The following is a 25,305-nucleotide window of genomic DNA, read 5'->3' on the forward strand; positions in this document are numbered from 1 at the left end:
CCATCTTAAAATACAAGCATCTTCGCATGCAACATGCAAGTCCATGGTTTCATTTCCATGCAATGCAACTACTTGGACAACATTGACAATGATTATATCATTCGAATCTACAAGTATAATATTACCTAAATGCCTTATGCACTTTTCTTTTCCGCAGTCAATCAAAGATGCATTTAAACAGTTTCATCCTTTAAACCTAAGCAATATGCGCTTAGGAATTTCAACTTGGAAATGCAAGCAAGCCACTTGCAGGACATGCACTAACTCTTGTAAATCGTTCAAGGAGATAAATTTCCAAATGTATTTTAACTAGACTACGTGAATTAGAAACATGCCTAAGTGAAATATTCCCATGAAAATTTAATGTGCCTAACACAACGCTTATATGCTGAATCATTATTTTAAGAACCTGGGCTTGAGGGCTTGTAGGGATGTCCACGTGTATGCTCGGGGAAGAAACTCCCTCACTGTCGAAGGGTTTTCGAAAGTAAAGTCGCAACCACAGAGGTTCTTAAGAAATTCCAAGATAGAAGATTAAAAAGTGAGATCAGGCTATGCCATAGTAAACTCCAGAATCTTCATATTGAATGCAAATATTGTTGATTTAACATGCATATGTTCAATAAACTTGCTGTTCACAGCCTGAAGAGATATTGAATCCAGACACCACCGGTTCCAGTAATCAAAGACGAGTTTCTAATCAACAATTATTAAACCCTGCGCGAGTTTAACATACTCTATGGCAATGCTTTATTGCTGGATTCTATAATTCTACAGAAGCTTAGGTTTGTCTCTAACAAGCTTTCTAACACCAAAAGATACATATAAGATTTCCAGCAAGGGCTGTCATTGGCATGCTTCACTTGTATTAAACTCTTCACTGTTTTACAAAGAGCATAATACTTCAAAATCTAATTCTTTGTAATCATTGAGAAGTGATTCAATGTCCTTAACCTGTAAATCTCCAACTTTAGCATATAGAAAAGGGGATTTCACTTGCAAGATGATCTGCTTTATTGGCTTCTAGAATAGCACTAGATCCATCAGTCTACAACTCTTCCAATCTGTTATCAAAGGGGATACTTCTTGGGTGTGGTGAACCTGTTTTGAAGCATCAAGTCTGACAGAATTCTTCACCCTCAGAGCCTGTGTAAAGAACAGTCTTCAATGTTTAATCTTTCAGCACTGCTTGAATAGTCATCGAATTGTTGTAACACCAACTTAAGGCTTCTTCAATGTAAACATCCGGAGGTCCTCCACAGCTTTCTGAAATTGATCCGGTACAGCACGAATGCGTTCTGTTTCATCCAGACTTCCCGAGGTTAAAGCTCCCTGCATTTCCTGGGCTGCAACATGCGCATTTGCGGGATCATCTTACTGTGTATTGGCCGGGCAAATGGTAGGTGGCGCTGAATGACACTGTATAAAGTCCAGGCTGGAAAAGCATCTCAAATTGTCCCCGCACTTCAAACCAGCATATAGTTTTCAGGTAAGCACCCTCTTAAAACCATGAATTTGCAATAGGTTCCCACTTCCAATAATGCTGATCCTCAATCCAAACTATGGACAATGCTTTGACGGGTAGCATGAAGCATCCTTCACATGCATTTCGATCGACCCAATAAGCCAGACGGCCATCATTGAGGATGATCCCGGAGAGCAACTGCCAGTATAGATGTTTTCTGGTGAGCGAGAAAAGGGCATACAGGTGCATGACAAAAAAAACTTCACAGACAGACCATCGATATTCCACAGTACACCGGATTTCCCTGCAGATGTACAAAAACTTTGAATTCAGTTTTGTCAATAGCGATCATCGTACGAAGGGCGTCCTCCTAGCCTTTCATAAGGTCCAGATCAGTCTCTGTAACTGACTTCATATCGAACAAGCCCACCACCACTACTATACCGACTAGCACCATGCCGTCCACTACCATAGCTATCATAGCGATTTAGATATGCGAGGGCTCCACATGATCCACGTCCTTCTCCCTGCGATCAGCTTCTTATTCGGCTTCCCTTTGACTCATCACCCTGTGTAGCCTTTGTCGAGCTTCACTAGCAGCCTCCTTCTGAAGAAGAAACCTCGTCGTAGCTGCAACTCGGACCGTCCCTTCGTTCAATTCCCACTGATGGTCACTGCCATAAAAGTATCAGCCCTCCCACCATCCTGATTCTGTGCATATTGCTTATTGCTCTCAAATCAGCTCCTCCTTCCTCTGCCTCTGAATTCTGCACATTGGGTTCCTCTCTAATTCCCTGACCGATCGAAAAGACGCCCCGTCCAAGACCAGACGACGGTCCTCTCCTTTCCACCCGCCGATACAAAAGCAGGTTTCCCTTTTTTTTAAGCTCAACGACCATGCTGGTCCTCCTCTCATAATCATCACTTACTGATGAAGAAGCTACCAACGTGTAGCTGTGGTTATCATTGATGAAGCCTCGTCACATGACGACAGACTTCTACACTTTTTTTAACATAGCTTTAGCTCATCACAGTCCGGTTCATCACAATCCAATAGGGATGTTCATTTTTAGCGCCTGATCTCTCCTCTTCTGCTATCCCCCGTCTATTTTTCTTCATAATGCTCCTTTTTTCCGCTTTTAAGTGCTGCTCCTTCTTTGTAATTCCTCTCTGAGAGTTCCTTACAATGCTTCTCCAACTCAATCAAGACTATTAAAGTTTGCATAAAATCCATTCTTCCGCAGCTTTCTAATCAACCCAACATGTGAAAGTGATCTCGAGACAAGATTCCAGCCCTTCTGCATACAAGCCACACTTGCCATACATGTCTATCAGCATGTTGCCTATGTACACATCTGTTCCAAATTCCCTAGTAATTACTTCTCTATGTATTTGATAACCTGTTTCTGGAGCTCCTGTGATACTAGATGCCTTCAAGATGGAAACGAATGTGATGGGATCAGGGCTACAACCTTCAGGTTACATTTGTTGAGGACATTTCAGTGCCTCATCACCAAGGCCCATGTTTAGCATATCCTGCAACCAATGCATTCCATGAAAATAGAATTCCGCGGTGGCAGCCTTTCAAACATGTAATGTGCTTTTGCCAAGAAGCCACATTTAGCGTATATGTCACCAAGAGCATTACAGATAAGTTCCTTTTGCACCAAACCCCTCTTCACTATACTACACACACAGAACAAAAATGCAAACACGACGACTAAGTATGTACAAAATATCAACTCCCACACACACAACTTTTGGGTGGATTTCACACCTCGAACGCGCAACAATACGACATCCACCCCCTCTAATCCTGCGTATCCTCCGGATGGGCCAACTACCCATGATCGTTATCATCAAGATCCACAAACAGATCAATCTCTTCATTGTGCGTTTCCGGTATATCAACAAGATTATTTGTCATATCATCTGTCTCTTCCATTGAAGTCTCTTCTCGTTGCTATTCTCTTGCAAATTCTTCCAATGCATAATCGTCATCATCTCTTTTCTTGAAAATCTTGATTCTTTTTCCACCAATAGGCACTCTAAGCATTGTCCCATCCAATTCTGTCAACTCATATGTTGCATTATCAAAGACATGTCTGACTATGTACGGCCCAAACCATCTTTTCACCATCTTCCAAAGTGCAGTATACTGATTTTCAAGGCTGCTATCAAAGACTAATACCTAGTCTCCCTCTTCTAATGCTCTAGGCCGCAAGCGATGCCTGTTGTCAAACCTGTCCTTATTTCTTAGTCTAGCAACCTTCAACCTGTCTAGCTAGCTGAATATCCTCTGGTCTTCTCTCCAACTACCGAATCTGAAGAGCTAAGAGCTCCTCTCTCGTCAAATCCTCCTGCCAAGGTAAAACTGACCAAGTCAGAGCACAAGTCTCAGTCGGCATAACCGGTTTCCGACCATACATCAACTCTGTAGGAATATATCTTGTGGTAACACTATGAGTCGTACGATCAGCCCACAAAGCAAATGGTAGAAGTCTCGGCCATTCTCCAATCCGTCCTCTGCATGCTTTGGCTAATGCTTTCACTATCGGCGGATGCCCTCTTTCACTCTTCCCATTTCCCTCTGGATTGTATGCTGTGGTTAGAGCCAACTTGATTCCTAGTTGAGAGAAAAACTCCCTAGCTTCATCTGCATCCAATTCACCATGATCCACAGTGATCTTACCCACACAGCCATACCTGCAGAAAATTTCTTCCAATAAGAACTTACACACTGCACTAGTGGTCTTCGTTCTCAAAGATCTGCCCTCAACATGATTGGTAAGATCCTCTCTAGGCAAAACAATATACCTCATCTGCCATAGACCCATAGGCATAGTAACTAAGTCAACTACCCACTTATAATGAATGCATAGCGGATAGGTCGGATGAAGCTCATCTCGATGACGCACTACCGAATACATCTGGCAGTCTCTGCAAGTCTCTACAAAGTGAGAAACATCTCTATACATGCCTTTCCACCAATATTTCTCCTTGATTTTCTCATAAGTAGCCCACACTCCTCTATGACCAGCCCAAGGACTCTCATGAAACTCCCTCATCACCTGTAACTGTGTCTCTCTATCGCAGACAACCCGCAAAGGTAATCTGGCTCTTTTCTTCGGATGCTTCCAAAGAAATCCGTCCTTGAGAAAATAACCATAGGCTTTCCTTCTGATCTTCTTAAACTCTTCATCTGTCCATTCACCTCTTTTGCTTAGTGTACTGAGATACTTGCCAATCTGCAACCAATCTCCAACATAAAGTTCTTCTATGAAAGCCACAATATCATAGACATGGCAAACATGATCAACCATAGTGGCTGAAATTTCTGCATCATCCTCTTCTACAAGTAGTATTTCCTCATCATCATATCTGGCTCTAGACAACATATCTGCCACTGGATTATCCTTCCCTGCTATGTGTTTAAATTCCGGATTTAATGACTTGATGTATGCAATCCATCTCAGCATAGCTATATCCGGAGTAGAGCAACTCGGAATCATACCAATCAATGGCAAGCAATCTGTCTCCACCACAACTAAAGCTCCAATAAAGTACTCCTTGTCACATTTGAGAGCCGTAACAATCCCCAGTAACTCCCTCTTGATTTGCGGATATCTCTTCTGTCTCTCGTTTAGGACTTTCGCCCCAAACCGAATAGCATACTTGTTTCCATCTGCATCATCTTGACCCACAGCCCAACCTTTGCCAATTGGACTAGTGTCAACTGTCAATACAATAGGCCTTCCGCAATTATAATCCGCTTTCCTGAGAGTAGGAGCAATCTGCAATAACTTCTTCAATTTCCGTATGGCTCTAGTGTGGCTCTCATCCCAATAAAATTTTTGCCCCTTTCGAAGCAACTAATATAAACAATCTGCTATGTGTGCAAAATGAGGTATCCAAATCATATAAAATATACAAGCTCCAACGAATCTCCGCACCTCTGAAGTGGTAGAACAATACTCCGTAATCTTGCCTATAGCATCCACCTTATCAGGTGAGGGTTTCCTGCCATAATACCCACACATATGTCCAACAATGACAACCTCATTCACTCCAAAAATAGATTTTTTCCCTGAAAGTGTCAAATTTACTTTTTCTAACCTGGCCAAAATCTTTTCACAAGTTGAAATATGATCAGCCACAAAGTATCTACATCCCTCCTCATTTAGACTCTCATTTTTCTCTTCTTCTGCACACCCCTTAATGGGCACATCATCCAAGAAAGGCATGGTAAGCTGAGGTATATAATCACGAAGGACCTTATGCATGGCATTCATCATATGCGCAACAGAATTAGTGGCACCTTGAGGCAAGATACACATCTTGACAAGCCCAATAGGAGTTTTCATGGTGGTTATGTCCCTGCTTTCCAAAGCCAACTGAAACTGATCATATCCCGAATACAAATCACCTAAAGAATAGATGGCACGTCCAGAAAATGCTTCTGCAAACTCATCCACAACTGGACCTATACCAACTTAGAAGTATAGATGGCACGTCCTCTAAAATTCCTGCATTTTTCAAAATTTTCTCATTCTTGCATATGTACTGCCTGGCAGCTCTAGGCAACTTAGAAGTCTTCTGATAGCTCATCGAACTGTTTGCTGAAATTCCAACAAAACCGGAGGAGAAAACACTGCTGCCAGGAGGCGAGAACTCCAATCTCCTCTACTCTGTACCACCATCGTCTCGCGAAACAGCGGTAACTAATGAAAACCCAAATCCCTCACTGTGGGCAAAGGTGCATCTCTAAGAGTATCCCTGTTTCTAACATGGTTCACACACACAGTCATAAACTGCACTGCTCTCATACCATCTTTACTGCGAATCCCTGCATGAGCAGATCCATCATCCATTACCTTTGTTTCCATATGCATCTCTGTGATGAATGGCTGTCCAAGAATTATGGGATAAGAGCATGAATCCTGCACAAAGAAATGGAAATCCTCCTCTACATCTCCAATAGAAACCCTGACACTGGGACAGGCAGCATACAAATCACCTGCAGTGTTGTTGGCGGCTCTCATACGCCACCTATGCTCTACATCCATAGGCCATCTGTTACTTTCATAAACTCCACGAACTATGAGATTAATCTCTGAACCATGATCCACCAAAGCAACATAAGGCACATGTTTCTCTCCAATTTTTACCATTGTCTCTGTAGTTTCCCTAGCCCAATGACTCCGCAAAAAGTGACTACGCAGTATCAAGACAGGCTCATCAGTTTCAGCATAATGCATAGGCTGAACCCTCTTCTCTATGTGTGGAAAAACAGAAGCATTCTCAACCATAACCTCATCCTCATCCTCATCCAACTCCCCAATCAAAACTCCCTATGTATCAGTAGTAGGCAATGCATGTCTTTTCCTCTTCAGGACCTCTTGAAATTGATCTTGAAACTCTCTTTTCGAGATGCCCAAAACCTCACAAATAGTGAAAGTCACCTCACTGCCAAGTATCTTGTCATTAAAGATTTTCTTCATGTCCGTTGATGTCTCAATATCTAACATCAATCTAAACCCTGGCTGCTTTCTCTCTCTAGGCTCTTGCCTCTTTTCTTTCTTTTGAGCATCTTCCATCTGTCATTCTGGCCCTGGTCTCAAAGATGGTCCTGCAGTAGGTGGAGTAACAAACTCACCCCCTCTAGTCTTTTTAGCTGCACTTGGATTTTCTTCATCCCTCTTACGCTTTTCCTCAACAAGTACATCTGCTCCCTGAGACTTAGCCAAGTAGGCATAAATAGAGTACCTGTCAATAGGCGAATCCCAACCTGTCTCAGATCTGATGCTAGAGCCTGCACTAGTCAAAACAGTTTGCTGAATTTTTCCCTTGTTTGAAGTCTCCATAGCATAAGTCCAGAATGCAGACTGATTCTCTGATCCCTTCTCAATCTGAACTCCATATGCAGAAGCATCTCCTCTAGCTGTCACATAAGAAGTACGCGCAGCCATGTCATCCACTAACTTCTTCATTCCGCCTTTCCCAAAGTTGGTAGCAAGCGGAGCTCCTGTTTCAGTCAACCAAATCTTACCATCTTGTCCCCAAAATACCAAATTCTTCCTCCTTGCATCCTGAAAATATTCACAATCCCTGCAATGCTAATGGTCTGTACTATCACACCAAATACATCTTCGATCTCTCCTAGGTGCACTAGGAGCACTAGAAGAAATAGTAGGCGCAGTCGAAGCAAACTGCTCTTTCAAATTTCCCACCAATTCTGCTTTAACTGACTCCAATAAACTTGCTGTTCACAGCCTGAAGAGCTATTGAATCCAGACACCACCGGTTCCAGTAATCAAAGACTAGTTTTTGATCAGCAATTATTAAACCCTGCGTGAGTTTAACATACTCTATGGCAATGCTTTATTGTTGGATTCTATAATTCTGCAAAAGGTTAGGTTTGTCTCTAACAAGCTTTCTAACACCAAAAGATACATATAAGATTTCGAGCAAGGGCTGTCACTGGCATGCTTCACTTGTGTTAAACTCTTCACTGTTTTACAAAGAGCATAATACTTCAAAATCTAATAATTTGTAATCATTGAGAAGTGATTCAATGTCCTCAACCTGTAAATCTCCAACTTTAGCATATAGAAAAGGGGATTTCACTTGCAAGATGATCTGCTTTATTGGCTTCTAGAATAGCACTAGATCCATTAGTCTACAACTCTTCCAATTTGTTATCAAAGGGGATACTTCTTGGGTGTGGTGAACCTCTTTTGAAGCATCCAGTCTGACAGAATTCTTCACCCTCAGAGCTTATGTAAAGAACAGTCTTCAATGTTTCATCTTTCAGCACTGCTTGAACAGTCATCCAATTGTTGAACACCAACTTAAGGCTTCTTCAATGTAAACATTTGGAGGTCCTCCACAGCTTTCTGAAATTCATCCAGTACAGGACGAATGCGTTCTGTTTCATCCAGACTTCCCGAGGTTAAAGCTCCCTGCATTTCCTAGGCTGCAACATGCGCATTTGCAGGATCATCTTACTGTGTATTGGCCGGGCAAATGGTAGGTGGCGCTGAATGACACTGTATAAAGTCCAGGCTAGAAAAGCATCTCAAATTGTCCCCGCACTTCAAACCAGCATACAGTTTTCAGGTAAGCACCCTCTTAAAACCATGAATTTGCAATAGGTTCCCACTTCCAATAACGCAGATCCTCAATCCAAACTATGGACAATGCTCTGGCGGGTAGCATGAAGCATCCTTCACATGCATTTCGATCGACCCAATAAGCCAGACGGCCATCATTGAGGACGATCCCGGAGAGCAACTGCCAGTATAGATGTTTTTTGGTGAGCGAGAAAAGGGCATACAGGTGTATGACAAAAAAAACTTCACAGACAGACCATCGATATTCCACAGTACACCGGATTGCCCTGCAGATGTACAAAAACTTTGAATTCAGTTCTGTCAATAGCGATCATCATACGAAGGGCGTCCTCCTAGCCTTTCATAAGGCCCATATCAGTCTCTGTAACTGACTTCATATCGAATAGGCCCACCACCACTACCATACCGACTAGCACCACGCCGTCCACTACCATAGCTATCATAGCGATTTAGATATGTGAGGGTTCCACATGATCCACGTCCTCCTCCCTGCGATCATCTTCTTATTCGGCTTCCCTTTGACTCATCACCCTGTGTAGCCTTTGTCGAGCTTCGCTAGCAGCCTCCTTCTGAAGAAGAACCCTCGTCGTAGCTGCAACTCAAACCGTCCCTTCGTTCAATTACCACTGATGGTCACTTCCATAAAAGTATCAGCCCTCCCACCATCCTGATTCTGTGCATATTGCTTATTGCTCTCAAATCAGCTCCTCCTTCCTCTGCCTCTAAATTCTGCACATTGGGTTCCTCTCTAATTCCCTGACCGATCGGCAAGACGCCCCCTCCAGGACCAGACGACGATCCTCTCCTTCCCACCCAATACAAAATCAAGTTCCCCTTTTTTTTTAGCTCAACGACCATGCTGGTCCTCCTCTCATAATCATCGCTTAACTGATGAAGAAGCTACCAACGTGTAGCTGTGGTTATCATTGATGAAGCCTCGTCGCATGATGACAGACTTCTACTCTTTTTTTAACATAGCTTTAGCTCATCACAGTCCGGTTCATCACAATCCAGTAGGGATGTTCATTTTTAGCGCCTGATCTCTCCTCTTCTGCTATCCCCCGTCTATTTTTCTTCATAATGCTCCTTTTTTCCGCTTTTAAGTGCTGCTCCTTCTTTGTAATTCCTCTCTGAGAGTTCCTTACAATGCTTCTGTCCGGTTCATCACAATCCAATAGGGATGTTCATTTTTAGCGCCTGATCTCTCCTCTTCTGCTATCCCCCGTCTATTTTTCTTCATAATGCTCCTTTTTTCCGCTTTTAAGTGCTGCTCCTTCTTTGTAATTCCTCTCTGAGAGTTCCTTACAATGCTTCTCCAACTCATCAAGACTATTAAAGTTCGCATAAAATCCATTCTTCCGCAGCTTTCTAATCAACCCAACATGTGAAAGTGATCTTGAGACAAGATTCCAGCCCTTCTGCATACAAGCCACACTTGCCATACATGTCTATCAGCATGTTGCCCATGTACACATCTGTTCCAAATTCCCTAGTAATTACTTCTCTATGTATTTGATAACCTGTTTTTGGAGCTCCTATGATACTAGATGCCTTCAAGATGGAAACGAATGTGATGGGATCAGGGCCACAACCTTCAGGTTGCATTTGTTGAGAACATTTCAGTGTCTCATCACCAAGGCCCATGTTTAGCATATCCTGCAACCAATGCATTCCGTGAAAATAGAATTCCGCGGTGGCAGCCTTTCAAACATGTAATGTGCTTTTGCCAAGAAGCCACATTTAGCGTACATGTCACCAAGAGCATTACAGATAAGTTCCTCTTGCACCAAACCCCTCTTCACTATACTACACACACAGAACAAAAATGCAAACACGACGACTAAGTATGTACAAAATATCAACTCCCACACACACAACTTTTGGGTGGATTTCACACCTCGAATGCGCAGCAATACGACATCCACCCCCTCTAATCCTGCGCATCCTCCGGATGGGCCAACTACCCATGATCGTTATCATCAAGATCCACAAATAGATCAATCTCTTCATTGTGCGTTTCCGGTATATCAACAACATTATTTGTCATATCATCTGTCTCTTCCATTGAAGTTTCTTCTCGTTGCTCTTCTCTTGCAAATTCTTCCAATGCATAATCTTCATCATCTCTTTTCTTGAAAATCTTGATTCTTTTTCCAGCAATAGGCACTCTAAGCACTTTCCCATCCAATTCTGTCAACTCATATGTTGCATTATCAAAGACATGTCTGACTATGTACCGCCCAAACCATCTTTTCACCATCTTCCAAAGTGCAGTATACTGATTTTCAAGGCTGCTATCAAAGACTAATACCTAGTCTCCCTCTTCTAATGCTCTAGGCCGCAAGCGATGCCTGTTGTCAAACCTGTCCTTATTTCTTAGTCTAGCAACCTTCAACCTGTCTAGCTAGCTGAATATCCTCTGGTCTTCTCTCCAACTACCGAATCTGAAGAGCTAAGAGCTCCTCTCTCGTCAAATCCTCCTGCCAAGGTAAAACTGACCAAGTCAGAGCACAAGTCTCAGTCGGCATAACCGGTTTCCGACCATACATAAACTCTGTAGGCATATATCTTGTGGTAACACTATGAGTCGTACGATCAGCCCACAAAGCAAATGGTAGAAGTCTCGGCCATTCTCCAATCCGTCCTCTGCATGCTTTGGCTAATGCTTTCACTATCGGCGGATGCCCTCTTTCACTCTTCCCATTTCCCTCTGGATTGTATGTTGTGGTTAGAGCCAACTTGATTCCTAGTTGAGAGAAAAACTCCCTAGCTTCATCTACATCCAATTCACCACGATCCGTAGTGATCTTACCCACACAGCCATACCTGCAAAAAATTTCTTCCAATAAGAACTTACACACTGCACTAGTGGTCTTCGTTCGCAAAGATATGCCCTCAACATGATTGGTAAGATCCTCTCTAGCCAAAACAATATACCTCATCTGCCATAGACCCATAGGCATAGTAACCAAGTCAACTACCCACTTATAATGAATGCATAGCGGATAGGTCGGATGAAGCTCATCTCGATGATGCACTACCGAATACATCTGGCAGTCTCTGCAAGTCTCTACAAAGTGAGAAACATCTCTATACATGCCTTTCTAGTAGCCCACACTCCTCTATGACCAGCCCAAGGACTCTCATGAAACTCCCTCATCACCTGTAACTGTGTCTCTCTATCGCAGACAACCCGCAAAGGTAATCCGCCTCTTTTCTTCGGATGCTTCCAAAGAAATCCGTCCTTGAGAAAATAACCATAGGCTTTCCTTCTGATCTTCTTAAACTCTTCATCTGTCCATTCACCTCTTTTGCTTAGTGTACTAAGATACTTGCCAATCTGCAACCAATCTCCAACATAAAGTTCTTCTATGAAAGCCACAATATCATAGACATGGCAAACATGATCAACCATAGTGGCTGAAATTTTTGCATCATCCTCTTCTGCAAGTAGTATTTCCTCATCATCATATCTGGCTCTAGACAACATATCTGCCACTGGATTATCCTTCCCTGCTATGTGTTTAAATTCCGGATTTAATGACTTGATGTATGCAATCCATCTCAACATAGCTATATCCGGAGTAGAGCAACTTGGAATCATACCAATCAATGGCAAGCAATCTGTCTCCACCACAACTAAAGCTCCAATAAAGTACTCCTTGTCACATTTGAGAGCCGTAACAATCCCCAGTAATGATGCCAAGAGGCATATGCCATGGTGGATTCCGTGAGGTTTTACGGTGGATTCCGTAAACTTAGATGACCGGGGCTCATACACAAAGAGGATTCTTTGTGCGAGAAGTTGATGGGGATGCCTGTCCTTTTTGGGCGTTTCATTAATTTAGTGTGTACATGGGTGATTCTATAGCGGGTGATTCCGCAAAATGCATATTAAATTAATAAACGTTTATGAGTTTAGAGTGCGCACTCGTAATAAATTAAGGTTAGGATTTATTTCTAACCAGTTGATTTATTTATGTAGCTGAAGACTGCTAGGTATTCACTTTTGTCGGTTTAATTGTATTATTTTACTAACGATTGTGAATGCTTCAGTTGATGTGTAGAGATAGCAGGAGTGGCGGAGGAAAGCATTGGAGTCTAGCGGGTATTCGACATTTGGACTATATTTTGATAGGCGCCACGCCTATATTTTGTTATGTCTATTGAGACATCGATTATTTATTATTATTTTGTATGCGCTTATGCGCCCGTATATGTTATTTCTATTTGGACATTGAGATTGGGCGTGCCAGACTCTATGGGCACCGTCCATTAGCTTTATTTTCCTATTTTTGTAGAAAGCAAACTCAAAAGCTAAAAGCTTGTCATATTTTTGTAATTGGGCTATTATTGAGCATGAAGATTGGAAATATACATAAAATACATGCTTTGTGAAGCGCTCACACAAGGCATGGGGGAGATTGAACCCAATTTGTCTCTTGCCTCTTGTCGTGCATGCTTTTACATGGTTTTTTGTGCAAAAAGGTAGAGTACTTTGTTCTTGGGGACCTTCCGGGATTCACCACGTGAGCTATCTGCGACCGATCTGCGCACCAGTGGTATCAGAGCGGAGCAGAGATCAAGAGCTTCCAATCGCTACCAATCTCGGGTGAAGACGGAGCTCCAGGAACAAACGGGCTCTACAGTCAATCTCGTCGCGAACCGTTGATACAGGCAGACTTCTGGCGATCAAGAACCCCTGTTTCCACTGTCAAATCGCGAAGGACCAAGCTCTGCAGGCGGAGGACCACTCATACACTTCCATCATCAAGTCTTGGAGTTACAGAGATAAGCTCTCTTTATAATCAAGTTTATTATCATAAGAAAGCTTAATCTTAAGCTTAGGAAGGCCTAATCCTCAAAATCGTGACAAAACGGCTTCATCCCGAAAAATCCGGCGCAAAAAACGCCCCCCCCTCACGAAAAAAAACGGCGGCCTGTTAGTCCTCCTTAAGCTCATTAAGCTCATAAGCTTAAGCTTAATTACTCAAGCTTAAGGCTTTCTGCAAGTTACACAGGTCCGACAAGTTCGCAAACTCCAGGTCTCGCACTTCTGAAGTTAAGTTTCGCAAGTCGACAGTAATCAAGTTCTGCAAGTTCTGCAAGTCGGCCTAAGTCCAGCAAGTCAACAACTCTGCAAGTCTGCTAAGTCTGCAACTCTGCAAGTTAGACTAAATCAGAACTGACTAGTGCTTAAAACTCCTAGAAGACTTGTTCGTATGCAAAAACTCTGAACTGGAAAGTTGTTCGCAGCAAGCTGTTCTACCTATCTACAAGTTCGTTGAAGTACTTTCAGCAAATAGAGACAGAAATATTGCAGAATTTCTAAAAATTGAAGAAGAAATACCCAAAAATACATAGCCTTGTAACCCCAAAATTTGAGCTACGCTCATCCCGCTAACTGATTTTGAGTGAGAAAGGTTTGTTGAGTTTTACAGGATGACTACCCCACATATGGATGATCCTATGGCTGAAGATGACCTACCTGAGCCTACCATGGAACAAAAGCTGGATCTTATCATGCTGCAATTGGAAGAAGAGCGAAGGGCTAGGCAAGCCTTGCAAGCGCAATTGACAAAGCTACAAAGAGCGTCCACCGATAAAGAAGAACCACAAGCTGAAGATTTGATTCGCCGTACCATCGACGCCACTCTTGAAGCACAAACCATTCGCAAAGAATCCAAGATAAGTAAAGGAAGTTTCAAGTTCCGCACTTTCAATAGCATAAGAGATGGAAAGACTGTTTTATCATTCATTAGCCAGTTTGATGACTATTTCCATGAGGAAACTTATCCCGAAAAAGATAAAATCAAGTGTGTTACTAATCATCTGATAGACAGAGCATCACTTTGGTGGACTGTAGTCCGCAAGAGTATAGAATGTCCTGCTACTTGGGAAGATTTCAAGAAGAAGTTCATGCAGAATTTCCTTCCACCGCAATTTCATGAGAAGGCTATCAAGCAATGGGATTTACTTCAACAGCGAGATCGTGAGCCTATTCCACAGTATACAGAGCGTTTTTGGAATGCACTCTTACAGTTACGCATGCTTGAAGACGTACCAGAGACGAAGCATAAGCGAAAGTATATGACTAGACTTCTTGGACATTACTACGCTGAAGTAAACATGTTCAAGCCTGCTACCCTTGAAGACGCCATCTCCTTAGCTCACGACACTGAAGATAAGTTACGCGGAAGAGATCGACGACCACAGCCATTCCAAGCCAACGGTAATTATGGATCTAAACAATTCAATTCCAATTTTCGAAGGTTTAATCCAGGTCGTTTCTCATCACCATCTTTCCGCAAGAATTGGCCTAAACCACCTGCATTACCATCCACTGTCAATTCAAATTCTAAGCCTATTCCACAAGCAAATCCAAATATACCCAGACTCCCAGCCATTGCAAATAATGTGACCAAAGCTAAGCCAATAGTATGCTATAAGTGTCACTAGCCAGGGCATCTCGCAGCAAATTGTCATTCAAAGAAGCCATCAGCACATATCAACTACCTTGGAGCCATGGATGAAGAAGAGCATGAGGATATGCCAGATTTCACTGAAGAAGAGGATGATATTACTACTACTTCCGACACTTTACCAGGTATGCCTACTTCACATTCATTGTTGACTATGAAATGTATGGTGCATGGAAAAGAAAGAACTATATTGCATGACGACGGTAGTACCCATGACTTTATTTCAGCAAAATTGGTAAAGGAATTGAAATTGCATACTGTACCTACGCATTATCGCATAAAAGCTGCATTTTTAGGCACTAGGTACAATGGCACACAAGAAGTTCAAGATTTAGAAATTCAAATTGGTCCATATATTGAAAGAAGAAATTTCTTAGTTGTCCCATTACAGTCAAGCGGCATTATTCTAGGAATGCCATGGAGACACCAACATAATCCCAATATAGATTATTCTACGCACACAATGAATATTAATTTTCAAGGAAAATCTATTACATTATTTGGTATGCATGCATCTCATATTTTTCCACTGCTTTCGCATACTCAAGCAAAACGTGCACTACGCAAGAATACTAAATCATATCTCATTTGGGTGAATGAATTGCACGCAAAGGAAAATCATATGCACCCTAGGCATAAGGAATTTCTTGCATATTTTAAGGACTGTTTTGCAGAAGACCTACCACTAGGTTTACCTCCATCACGTCCAGAAGACCATAAGATTGATCTAATACCTGGCACACAACCACCTTGCAAAGCCCCATATAGGCACAATCAAATAGAGCAAAAAGAAATCCAGAGTCAAGTTGAAGAATTACTAAATAGAGCCCTAATTCGACCTAGCAGTTCTCCTTTTGGTGCACCTGTGCTCTTAGTCAAGAAAAAGAATAATACTTATCGTATGTGTATTGACTACTGAGCATTAAATAAGATCACTGTTAAGAATAGGTATCCTATACCTAGAGTTGATGACCTTATGGACAAACTGCAAGGATCTTCTATATTTAGTAAAATTGACCTTAAGTCTGGATATCATCAGGTGAGGCCCCAAACCGAATAGCATACCTGTTTCCATCTGCATCATCTTGACCCACAGCCCAACCTATGCCAATTGGACTAGTGTCAACTGTTAATACAATTTGCCTAAATCTTAACCATTATCTATTTTCTCCTTTTTCCAAGAAGGGTGTTCTCGCGCGGCTTGTGGTCTTCAAGCCCTAGCCTCTTTTATACGACACGGTTGGGGATTCTTGTCGTGCGTGCGGGGTAGGCATTTAACTGCCAACATTTTACGATGTGGAAGATCACTTTGGGGTGCCTTATTGCGGGGGGTTTTAAGGTCGATTTAATATTTCGAGCGGAAATATTACATTCTCTCCTCCTTAGAGGAATCGAGATGTCCTCATCTCGAGAACAACTAGGGGTATTGTTGGTTGAGAGTACTTTCATCCATCCAAGTGGCATCCTCTTCGAGATAATCTTTCCACTGAACGAGATATTCTCTCAAGGTTCTAACATCTGAGATCCTATCAAGCCGTAGCTAGAGGACTCCTTGGCTAGGCATTACAACTTGTAAATCATCAAGTATGTGTCTAGGTTAGGTACATACTGCTTCAGTACACTGATATGGAATACATTATGAACCTTTAGATTCTCAAGGAGTTGAAGTCTGTAAGCATTAGGTCCTAGACACTTGAGGATCTTGTAGGGCCCACAATACCTTGGACTTAGCTTCTTGCATTCACCTAAGGATAGGGAACTCTTCTTTGGGCGTATGCGAATGAAGACCATATCCCCTTCAGCAAAGGATCTATCTTGACGTTTCAAATCCACATATGCCTTCTATCTATCCTTGGCGGCTTAGATGTCCTGTCTTATTGACTTCATTTGGTCATCCATATCTTCCAATATCTACTTTGAAGCTTCAACCCTTAAGGTTGGATCTGAGAAGTTTAAAGGACTTCGACAATCGTGTCCATACAATGCTTGAAAAGGGGTCATCTGAATGCTTTGTTGATAAGAGGCATTGTAGGCAAACTCAACCAGTGGGAAAGTATTGAATCCACCTTTTTGGTTCACGGCAGCAGTGTGCCCTTAGCATATCCTCAATGACTTGGTTGACTCACTTCGTTGGCCATCAGTTGGGGATGGCAAGCTGTACTGAAATAGATTTGAGTCCCAATGGCTTCGAAGATAGCTCTCCAAAAGTGTGATGTGAAGAGAGAGTCACGATCACTAATGATTCTTCTAGGCAACCCATGCAGTTTGAATATCTCCTTGATGAACAACCTTGGAATGTCTGAGCCTTTATAGTTTGTCTTAACAGGGATAAGATGTGCAACCTTGGTGAGCATATCCAGCACAACCGTAATGGAGTTATATCCTCCCTGAACTTGGGTAGGCCAACAACAAAATCCATACTAATGGATTCCCATTTCATTTGGGGAATGTCAAGTGGTTGCAACTTCCTTGGCATTTTGACATGTTCAGCCTTAATGTGTTGACAAGACAAACATTCAATGACATATTTGAGAACGTCACCTTTAAGCCTTTCCCAGTAATAGCTCTTTCTAATTGCATTGAGGATCTTGGCGTAGCCAGGATGTCCTGAGAAAGGGGAGTCATGAGCTTTCCAAAGTATATTTTGCTTGAGTGACTGGCTTGCCGATATACATAATCTCGTTCTATAGTAGACAACTCCACTATCGGTAGAGAATTCTAGATACTTTGCCTATAGCTTCGGGTCTTGATCCTTGTTAGGGATCTCCCTTAGCATCTTCTGATAGGTTGGATCATGGCATGCCTCTTCTCTAGCTAGCTCAAGTATTTGGTTGTTTAGCATGGATACCTTTGTGGCTAGAGATCTAGCTGTTGATGGATCTTGCAAGATCAAAGAGTTTAGAAATTCCTTGCGACTAAGTGCATCGGCAACTACATTCTCCTTTCCAGGCCGGTATTTGATTTCAAAATCATATTCCTCCAGCACTTCAATCCATCGGCGTTGCCTCATGTTGAGCTCATTCTGGGTAAAGATACACTTAAGACTTTTATGATCCATTACTAGGGTAAACCTGTTACCTAGCAATTAGTGTCTCCATAGCTTGAGAGCATGGATGACAGCTAACAACTCCAGATCATGGGTACCATAATTCCTCTCATGGCTCTTCAGTTTCCTTGAAGAGTATGCTACAGGGTGACCTTCTTGCATAAGCACACATCCTAAGGCAAGTGTGCTAGCATCAGTTATTACTTCAAACTCCTTACTAAGGTCCGGAAGTTTCATGATAGGTGCTCATACCAAGCTTTGCTTTAGTTTGTCAAAGCCAGATTGTTCAACAGGTGACCATACAATCAATGTTTGCTTCTTCAGTAGATCGGTCAGTGGCGCTGCAATCAAAGCATAGTTTTTGATAAAGACCATGTACCATCCTGTCAATCTAAGAAAACTACGTATTTCTTTGACAGTTGTTGGTATTGGCCATTCTAGAACGTCTCTGACCTTGGTTGGGTCTACTGAAATTCCTTCCGCTGATACAATGAATCCCAAATATTCAACCTATCGTTTGAAGAACGCACACTTCTTTTTTTTGGCATAAAGCTTGTGTGCCCTCATTGTTTCAAGAACAATGCGGAGCTGGGGTTCATGATCTTCTTCCTGTTTAGAGTAGACTAAGGTATCGTCGAAGAAGATGAGTACAAAGTCATCAAGATATGGCCTAAAGATATCCTGCATTAACCTATTGAAGGTGGCAGGTGTATTCGTTAGCCTGAATGACATGATCAAGAACTCAAAATGTCCATATCTTGTACTGAATGTCGTCTTTGGGATATCTTCTTCCTTGATCCTTATCTGAAAATATCCAGACCTGAGATCAATCTTGGAGAAGATCTTTGCACCTTGAAGACAGTCAAGAAGTTCATCTATTCTTGGGATAGGATATTTGTTCTTAATGGTTGATTGATTCAACCCTCTGTAATCAATACATAGTCGAAGCGTTCCATCCTTCTTCTTCTGGAACAGTACTGGAGCTCCCCATGGTGAAGTGCTAGGATGGATGTAGCCATGATCTAACAGTTGCTTAAGTTGCTCCTTCAGCTCAATTGCTTTCAGGATGGACATTCTATATGGTCTCTTTACAATTGGCGCAGATCCTAGAACTAGCTTGATTTCAATTTCAGCTTCCCTTTGAGGAGGAAGTTCTGTCAGCTCTTCGGGAAATACATCTGTGTACTCCTTTAGCCATGAAGGTTCTTCATTAGACTCCTAATTCTGATCTAGCTTATTTAGCTCAATCAAGTAGACAGGTAGTCCCTTTCTAACTCCCTTTATTATCCGAGATGCTTTGGCCAATTGAATTTTTAGCTTTCCAGCCTCTCTTTGAGTTGTGACCAATTCCCCTTCAGAGTTTCGAAAGAAAACTTGGCCCTTTCCACAATGAATGTGGGCATCATTAGGTTTAAGCCAATCCATTTCGAGCAAACACTCATGGATACCTAGATTCATAACCCTAAATCTGACCGAAGTCGACTTTCCTCCTAGTAGGAATTCCACCTTAGCAATTTGCTTGGTACAAGTCACGACCATTTGCTAATTCCACAAGCAAGGTAGGTGCATCTTTTGTGGCTATTCCTAATCTTTTTGCACAAACTTGTGAAATAAAGGATGTGTACTGCCACAATCAATCGAGGTTTTGAAGCCTTTACCTTGATAATCCGATGGTGTTTGAATCATCAAAAACTGGCGATTCGGGCCTTTCTTGTGAAGGGTGGCATGGACTGTTGCCCTCTCAAATTCTTCTTCCATGGTCGGATCTTCTTCTTTGCATATCTCCCTATTGGCAACACAGGTGGTTCTTCCTCTGCCGCGGGTGGTGGCTCCTTGGCCACGGGCGGTTCCTTGGAATGGTCCTTGGCATTGTCCTCCGCCAAGCTTGGGACATTGCCTTTTGAAATGACCAGTCTCGTTGCAATGGAAGCAATGGAGATTGCGGCCATTACCTTAGGTCGACACAAAATTATTGACATTGTTGGTCCTAGCTTTCTTCCTTTGTCCCAGGTTTTGACCTTGAACTCTCTCTTTGCCTGGAACCTATATACTCCTTTGTTCACCTAGGACCTTGAACTCTCTCTTTGCCTGGGACCTATATACTCCTTTGTTCTGATCCCTATAAGGCCAAGTCTTGTTATTTATTGGCGTGGTCTGCACCTCTTGAATTATGGGTGCGGCTCGAATGAGTGCGTCCTAAAGGTCTGTTGGGCGCATTGACTTGAGGCGGGTGTTTACGGGTGGGTTTAATTTGGCACAAAACTTTGACACATGTTGCGTCATATCCATTTGTGGCGCATACTTCAAAAGAGAGATGAACTTTGAGTAGTATGTGTCAAGAGATAGAACAAGCTGTTTCAACTCATAGAACTCATTCATCTTCCGCGTGCGGTATGCAGGTGGTAAGTATCTTCCTTGCACAGCTCTTTTCAGCTTCTCCCAAGTAATGGACCCTTTCAAAATCCCTTGGTCTCTTCACCATTGCTTCCACCAAAGTCTTTCTTCGCTGGTAAGCTTCAACTTGGCGAGCATAGCCTGGTTGGCGGGTGCAGTACCTGTCGCTTCGAAGTAATCCTCCATGGATTTGATCCAAATCTCGGCATCAGTTTGAATGGACCTTCCTTTGCCATCAAATTCTAGTGGCTTGATCTTCTTGAGGAGAAACTTCTTCTCCTGGATCACGGCCGTACTTGGTGTAGGGGTCGGACTAGGAATTTGCACTTGAGGTTGTGCCTAGGTATGAGATTCTTAACGTTAACAACTCGCTAAACATTTCTTACATTACATTTTAAGCCCAATTCAGCTTTCAGCCAAGAGACCTAATCACTTAATTTTTTTATCAATACTCATAGTCAAGACAATCATTGATAAAAAGAGTCTTATTTCATTCATATGGGCATAGCCCTTTCGGAGTACAATTATTCTTGGGGAGATGAAACAAGTTGATACATTAATTCGAAGAGAATAGGGTTGTGTTGCATTCAGCTACGGGAACTAGGTAATAATATGGATTTGGTTCATGGATCTTCAGGAATGGATAGGTCATTGGAAGATTATCCTTTCCTTTGGTACCCGTTCTTCTCGTAATGTCCCAACACCTTGATCTTGTCGGAAGGGATTATTCGGGTCACTTTCTCGTACACATACGTGTTTTGCTTGACCTTTCGACCTCCGACATGTAGGGTTGCGTTTGCATGAGCCTCAACAAAGATGAACAAATTCACGATCTTCAGGTCCTCCAACCACTTGATTCTCTTTAGGTTGGTTCGAAGGTATGCAAATGGGTGGGTAGCTATGTAATAGATTCCTGAATCACCCATCCATCTCCGTTCCACGTACAAATGTGAAGGATTGTAGATGCGGTCTAGGATATTCATCATATCGATCCTTCGTCGATAATCTGAGGCATGCATCGCGGTCATAAACATGACTTGAACACCAAGAATTTTTTCCATGCTTCATGACTCTGCAAGTGAGCATTGATAAGTAAGGAAATATTCTTTACAACAACATTTGCTTTACTTCTTCTTATTAAGTTTTCTTATAAGATAGATCCTTCGTTGGTTCGCTCTGATACCAACTGTAACGTGTCCACTTGTTCGCTTGTAGGACACGTCTTAGCAGCCCGTGTGGGAGGAAGCAAGAGGCTGTCAGACTGTAGGAGGTCCTCGTCTTGAGAGGAGGAGCTCAAGCAATCATGGAGAGAGAGAGAGACAAGGTCGTTGATGTCGCCAACCATGGAGGCCGCCGACATCACTACGCCATGGAGGTCGGGCTACTGCTGCTGACGCCGCCTGTTGTCGTGGAGCTTACGGCCGCCATCAAGCCTTCCAAGTCATCAATCTCCACGCCCATACGTAACTCCTAGAAGCTTCTAAAGGGGCTTCTCTAAGCCCCCTTCCCATTGGATCCACCACAAGCCATTTCCTAGCCCCGGTTTTAAAGCCCCCTTCCCATTAGTTCCTCAATAAGCCCATCCGGGGCTTTGAAGAAAAGGAAGCTACAAAGGCCCTTCCCACTAGATTTCCCACCAATCATCTTTACCCCCTGGGCTTCAAAGAGGAAGCCTATAAGGCCTTCCTACCAAGTCTGCCACAAGGACCTAGGCCCGTTTCTTTGTAAAGAAGAAGAGGGTTTTCCCTAAGCCCCTTCCCACTCAATTTCCCCCATAAGCCCATCCCCATTTTTTCCCCCGCGTCTTGTAGAGAAGAAGAGGGTTTCCTTAAACCCCCTTTCCACAAGATCTTTACCCCCTGCAACTTTTATGAGAGGAAGGATAAGTTCATAAGTCCCCATTTCCGCAAGGCCCCATAAAACCATTCCTAGTCATGAATTTCAAGGAGAAAAATAACTCTCAAGCCTCCATTTCCGCAAGGTCTTCACAAGAACCCTCTCACACGAATCCCCTCCTTTCTCAAAAGGAAAAAAAGGCCCAAGCTCCGAACCCTAAGGCCTTCCAAAGCAAAATTCCGCAAGTCGGTACTTCTGTCAAGGAGCCGTAATTCAAAGGGAATCTCCGCGTACGAGGGAGACGGCCAAAGATCATAAGGCTGCAAACCAAGGCAAGCAATTCAAATTTGCGAAGGCAAACCAGAAGCCGAAATCACGATGGCCCCTAAAAATTCACAAGGCGCACCTGCAGGAGGATCATCTCCTAATATTCATGTGGATATTTCAGCGAGCCCACAAGTCCAGGTTTTCTTCCTATTTTTGATTTACGTAAAAGTATTGCAATTATGCATGGTTATTTCATGGAATTAGGATGCACTTATCCTTATCAAAATTCACCTAGCTGATGCGATTGAAATATATTGGCTATTTTAAATTTACTAGAAGTAACTCACGATTGAAGATTGGTCATTTGTACTTTCAAAGGAATGAACGAAAAAGAACATAAGGTGTCTAAGCATTTTTAACAAATTGCCTTTGTGCATTGCAAAGTAACGAATCTAGAACAACCAATGAATATCATTACAAAGTCAAAATTCTTGTAGTACACCTTTGATTATGCATGGAAAGATTAAATAGCATGTTGCAATTCTAGATAAATCTTATTCATAATGATTCATTAAAAAAATTGTTATCAACCATAGGAAATTGCAAGGCATGGAAAAGATTCTAAGGGCTGCATGAAGTAGGTTAACTCTAGTTTCAATTGAAATAAATTTCATTTAACTACATAGTAGTTAAGAAAGGTTGCGTAAATTCTCATTGATCGTACGAATAATTTCATTCAGAGATGTAGTTAGGGAAAGGCTGCATGGTTCATTTAAACATAAAATAAGCTTAGTGGCATAAATCGTGAATGCAAGCCCTAGTAGGATCAATGGAAATTATGCGGTAATTTAACATGTGTTTTGGTCTTAATAAGTAAAGTTAGGGATTGTGAATCTAGTCGTACGTAGAGGCAGTGAATCGCGTGCTTACGGGAATTACGACGTAATACGACTAGTTTTCCCCTTTTAGATTAAATCAAAATCCCTAGGATTGGTTCATCCTTGTTGTAAGACAAGTAAACTAGATTACCCAAAATACCTAAACCGCAAAGGATTCGCATAGGATGGTTAAATCGATACAATATACTCCAAGTGCTAGCTAGGGTTTAGCATGTTAAGGACTTGACCTAGTTTCACACTTGTTACCAAGTGGAAACCCTCATACTCAAAGGTCGTGCCCACATTCACAGAATATAGAGATAATTGGACGTACTTGCCAGAAATGATCTAGGGTTTCTACCCTAAGGATTACTGGTTCAAAAGATGAAACTCAGATTGAGTTGGAACCCCTAGGAATGAATGTGTCAACCTAGTGCAATTGGGAATGGGTTGGATAAGAAGACACCCTAAACCCTGCTTCTTATCTAATCATGATTCCATGACCAGAAGATGTCGTTCGATGGGTGAAATAATCCCATGGAATAGATGCGACACTTGTGCAACAAGTTGCAACGTCGCATGATCTTGTGGTTTGATCACAAGAGAATGGCCAATTCCTCGGAATGAGATTGACAGATTCTTGCGCAAGTTTAGCTTGCAAGAGGATGAGTAGTCATCCTGTTAAAAAGTTGCCAAGATAAGGGAATTAGATATTTTCTTGGAAGCAAAATTAATAATTTGGAGCGACATGGTCGCCATGATTTACTGTTAATAGAACCTAAGGTATTGGTTAAGTTGGGTTAATAGGGTACGGCCCTAACCCAAGGACATAAGGGTTAACAAACAAACCCTTGGGGAACTTGCCAAGTCGTAATTGATCCCGGATCGAATGCTGGATGCATTCGGAGAGAAGGATTCACTCCTTAGCAGTTGGCCAAATAATGACCACTAGAAATGATTTTACTTGTAACAGATTCGAAAACATTGTTTGCTTTTCTTGCTCAAGGAACTAAGGGACGAAAAGATATCTAATGCTTCAGGTTGAAGGCTTGAAGGGAGAGGCAGCCTCAGCTACCCCCGACTGTCTGTCTGACCCTAACCAAGGGGGTTGTTAGCTGCGCCGGGAACGTGGACCGAACTTGCCGCGTGAGGTCTCTCCGTTGAGCGCTACTTGGAGCAGGAGGACGCTTGGGTGCTAGGGGGCTCTAGCTCTAAATCCCTCACCTTCCAGGCCCTACACAAGAGGCCAACGTGACTTGTGATTGGATCTCGAGGCCTGCATACTAGTCTACGGGCGCGGTATCTTGGATTAATAATCCCTGTGGATTGCTGGATAGCCTTCGGGCGGATTATGGATAGCCTTTGGGCGGATTATGGTTAAACATGCGGGCTGGACTTTATGAATGTATTCCAAAGATAAATATGATAACCTGTTGAAAAGAAACTTGTTTGACACTGTTTTTCTATGTCAAGTGCTAAGATTACGTGAAGGAACTAGCGTCTAATGAGCTAATTCAAGAAGCTAGTTAATGCCTGTCCAACTAATTGGGGTAGGTAATTAGACAACTAAAACAACCTAAGGAAAGTGTGGTGGATGTGGCCATGGGTCCGTCCTACAGATGGGTGGTCCCGGTTGACCGGGAACTTTTCTCAATCATAATGGACAGCAAGGAGATATTGTCAAAGGAAAATAGCAAGGGCGCTGACATAGAGTCTAGGTTTCAAAAATCCCGGTTTATGCGATTTTAGGGGAGCGGAATGGGACTATGCCTTATGGTAGAGAGATCGAGCCTTGCATCCCTCT

The sequence above is a fragment of the Lygodium microphyllum genome, chromosome 10 (assembly GCF_053477565.2).
Source record: "Lygodium microphyllum isolate KBCC chromosome 10, Lygodium_microphyllum_v1.1.10, whole genome shotgun sequence".
NCBI classification, from domain to species: domain Eukaryota; kingdom Viridiplantae; phylum Streptophyta; class Polypodiopsida; order Schizaeales; family Lygodiaceae; genus Lygodium; species Lygodium microphyllum.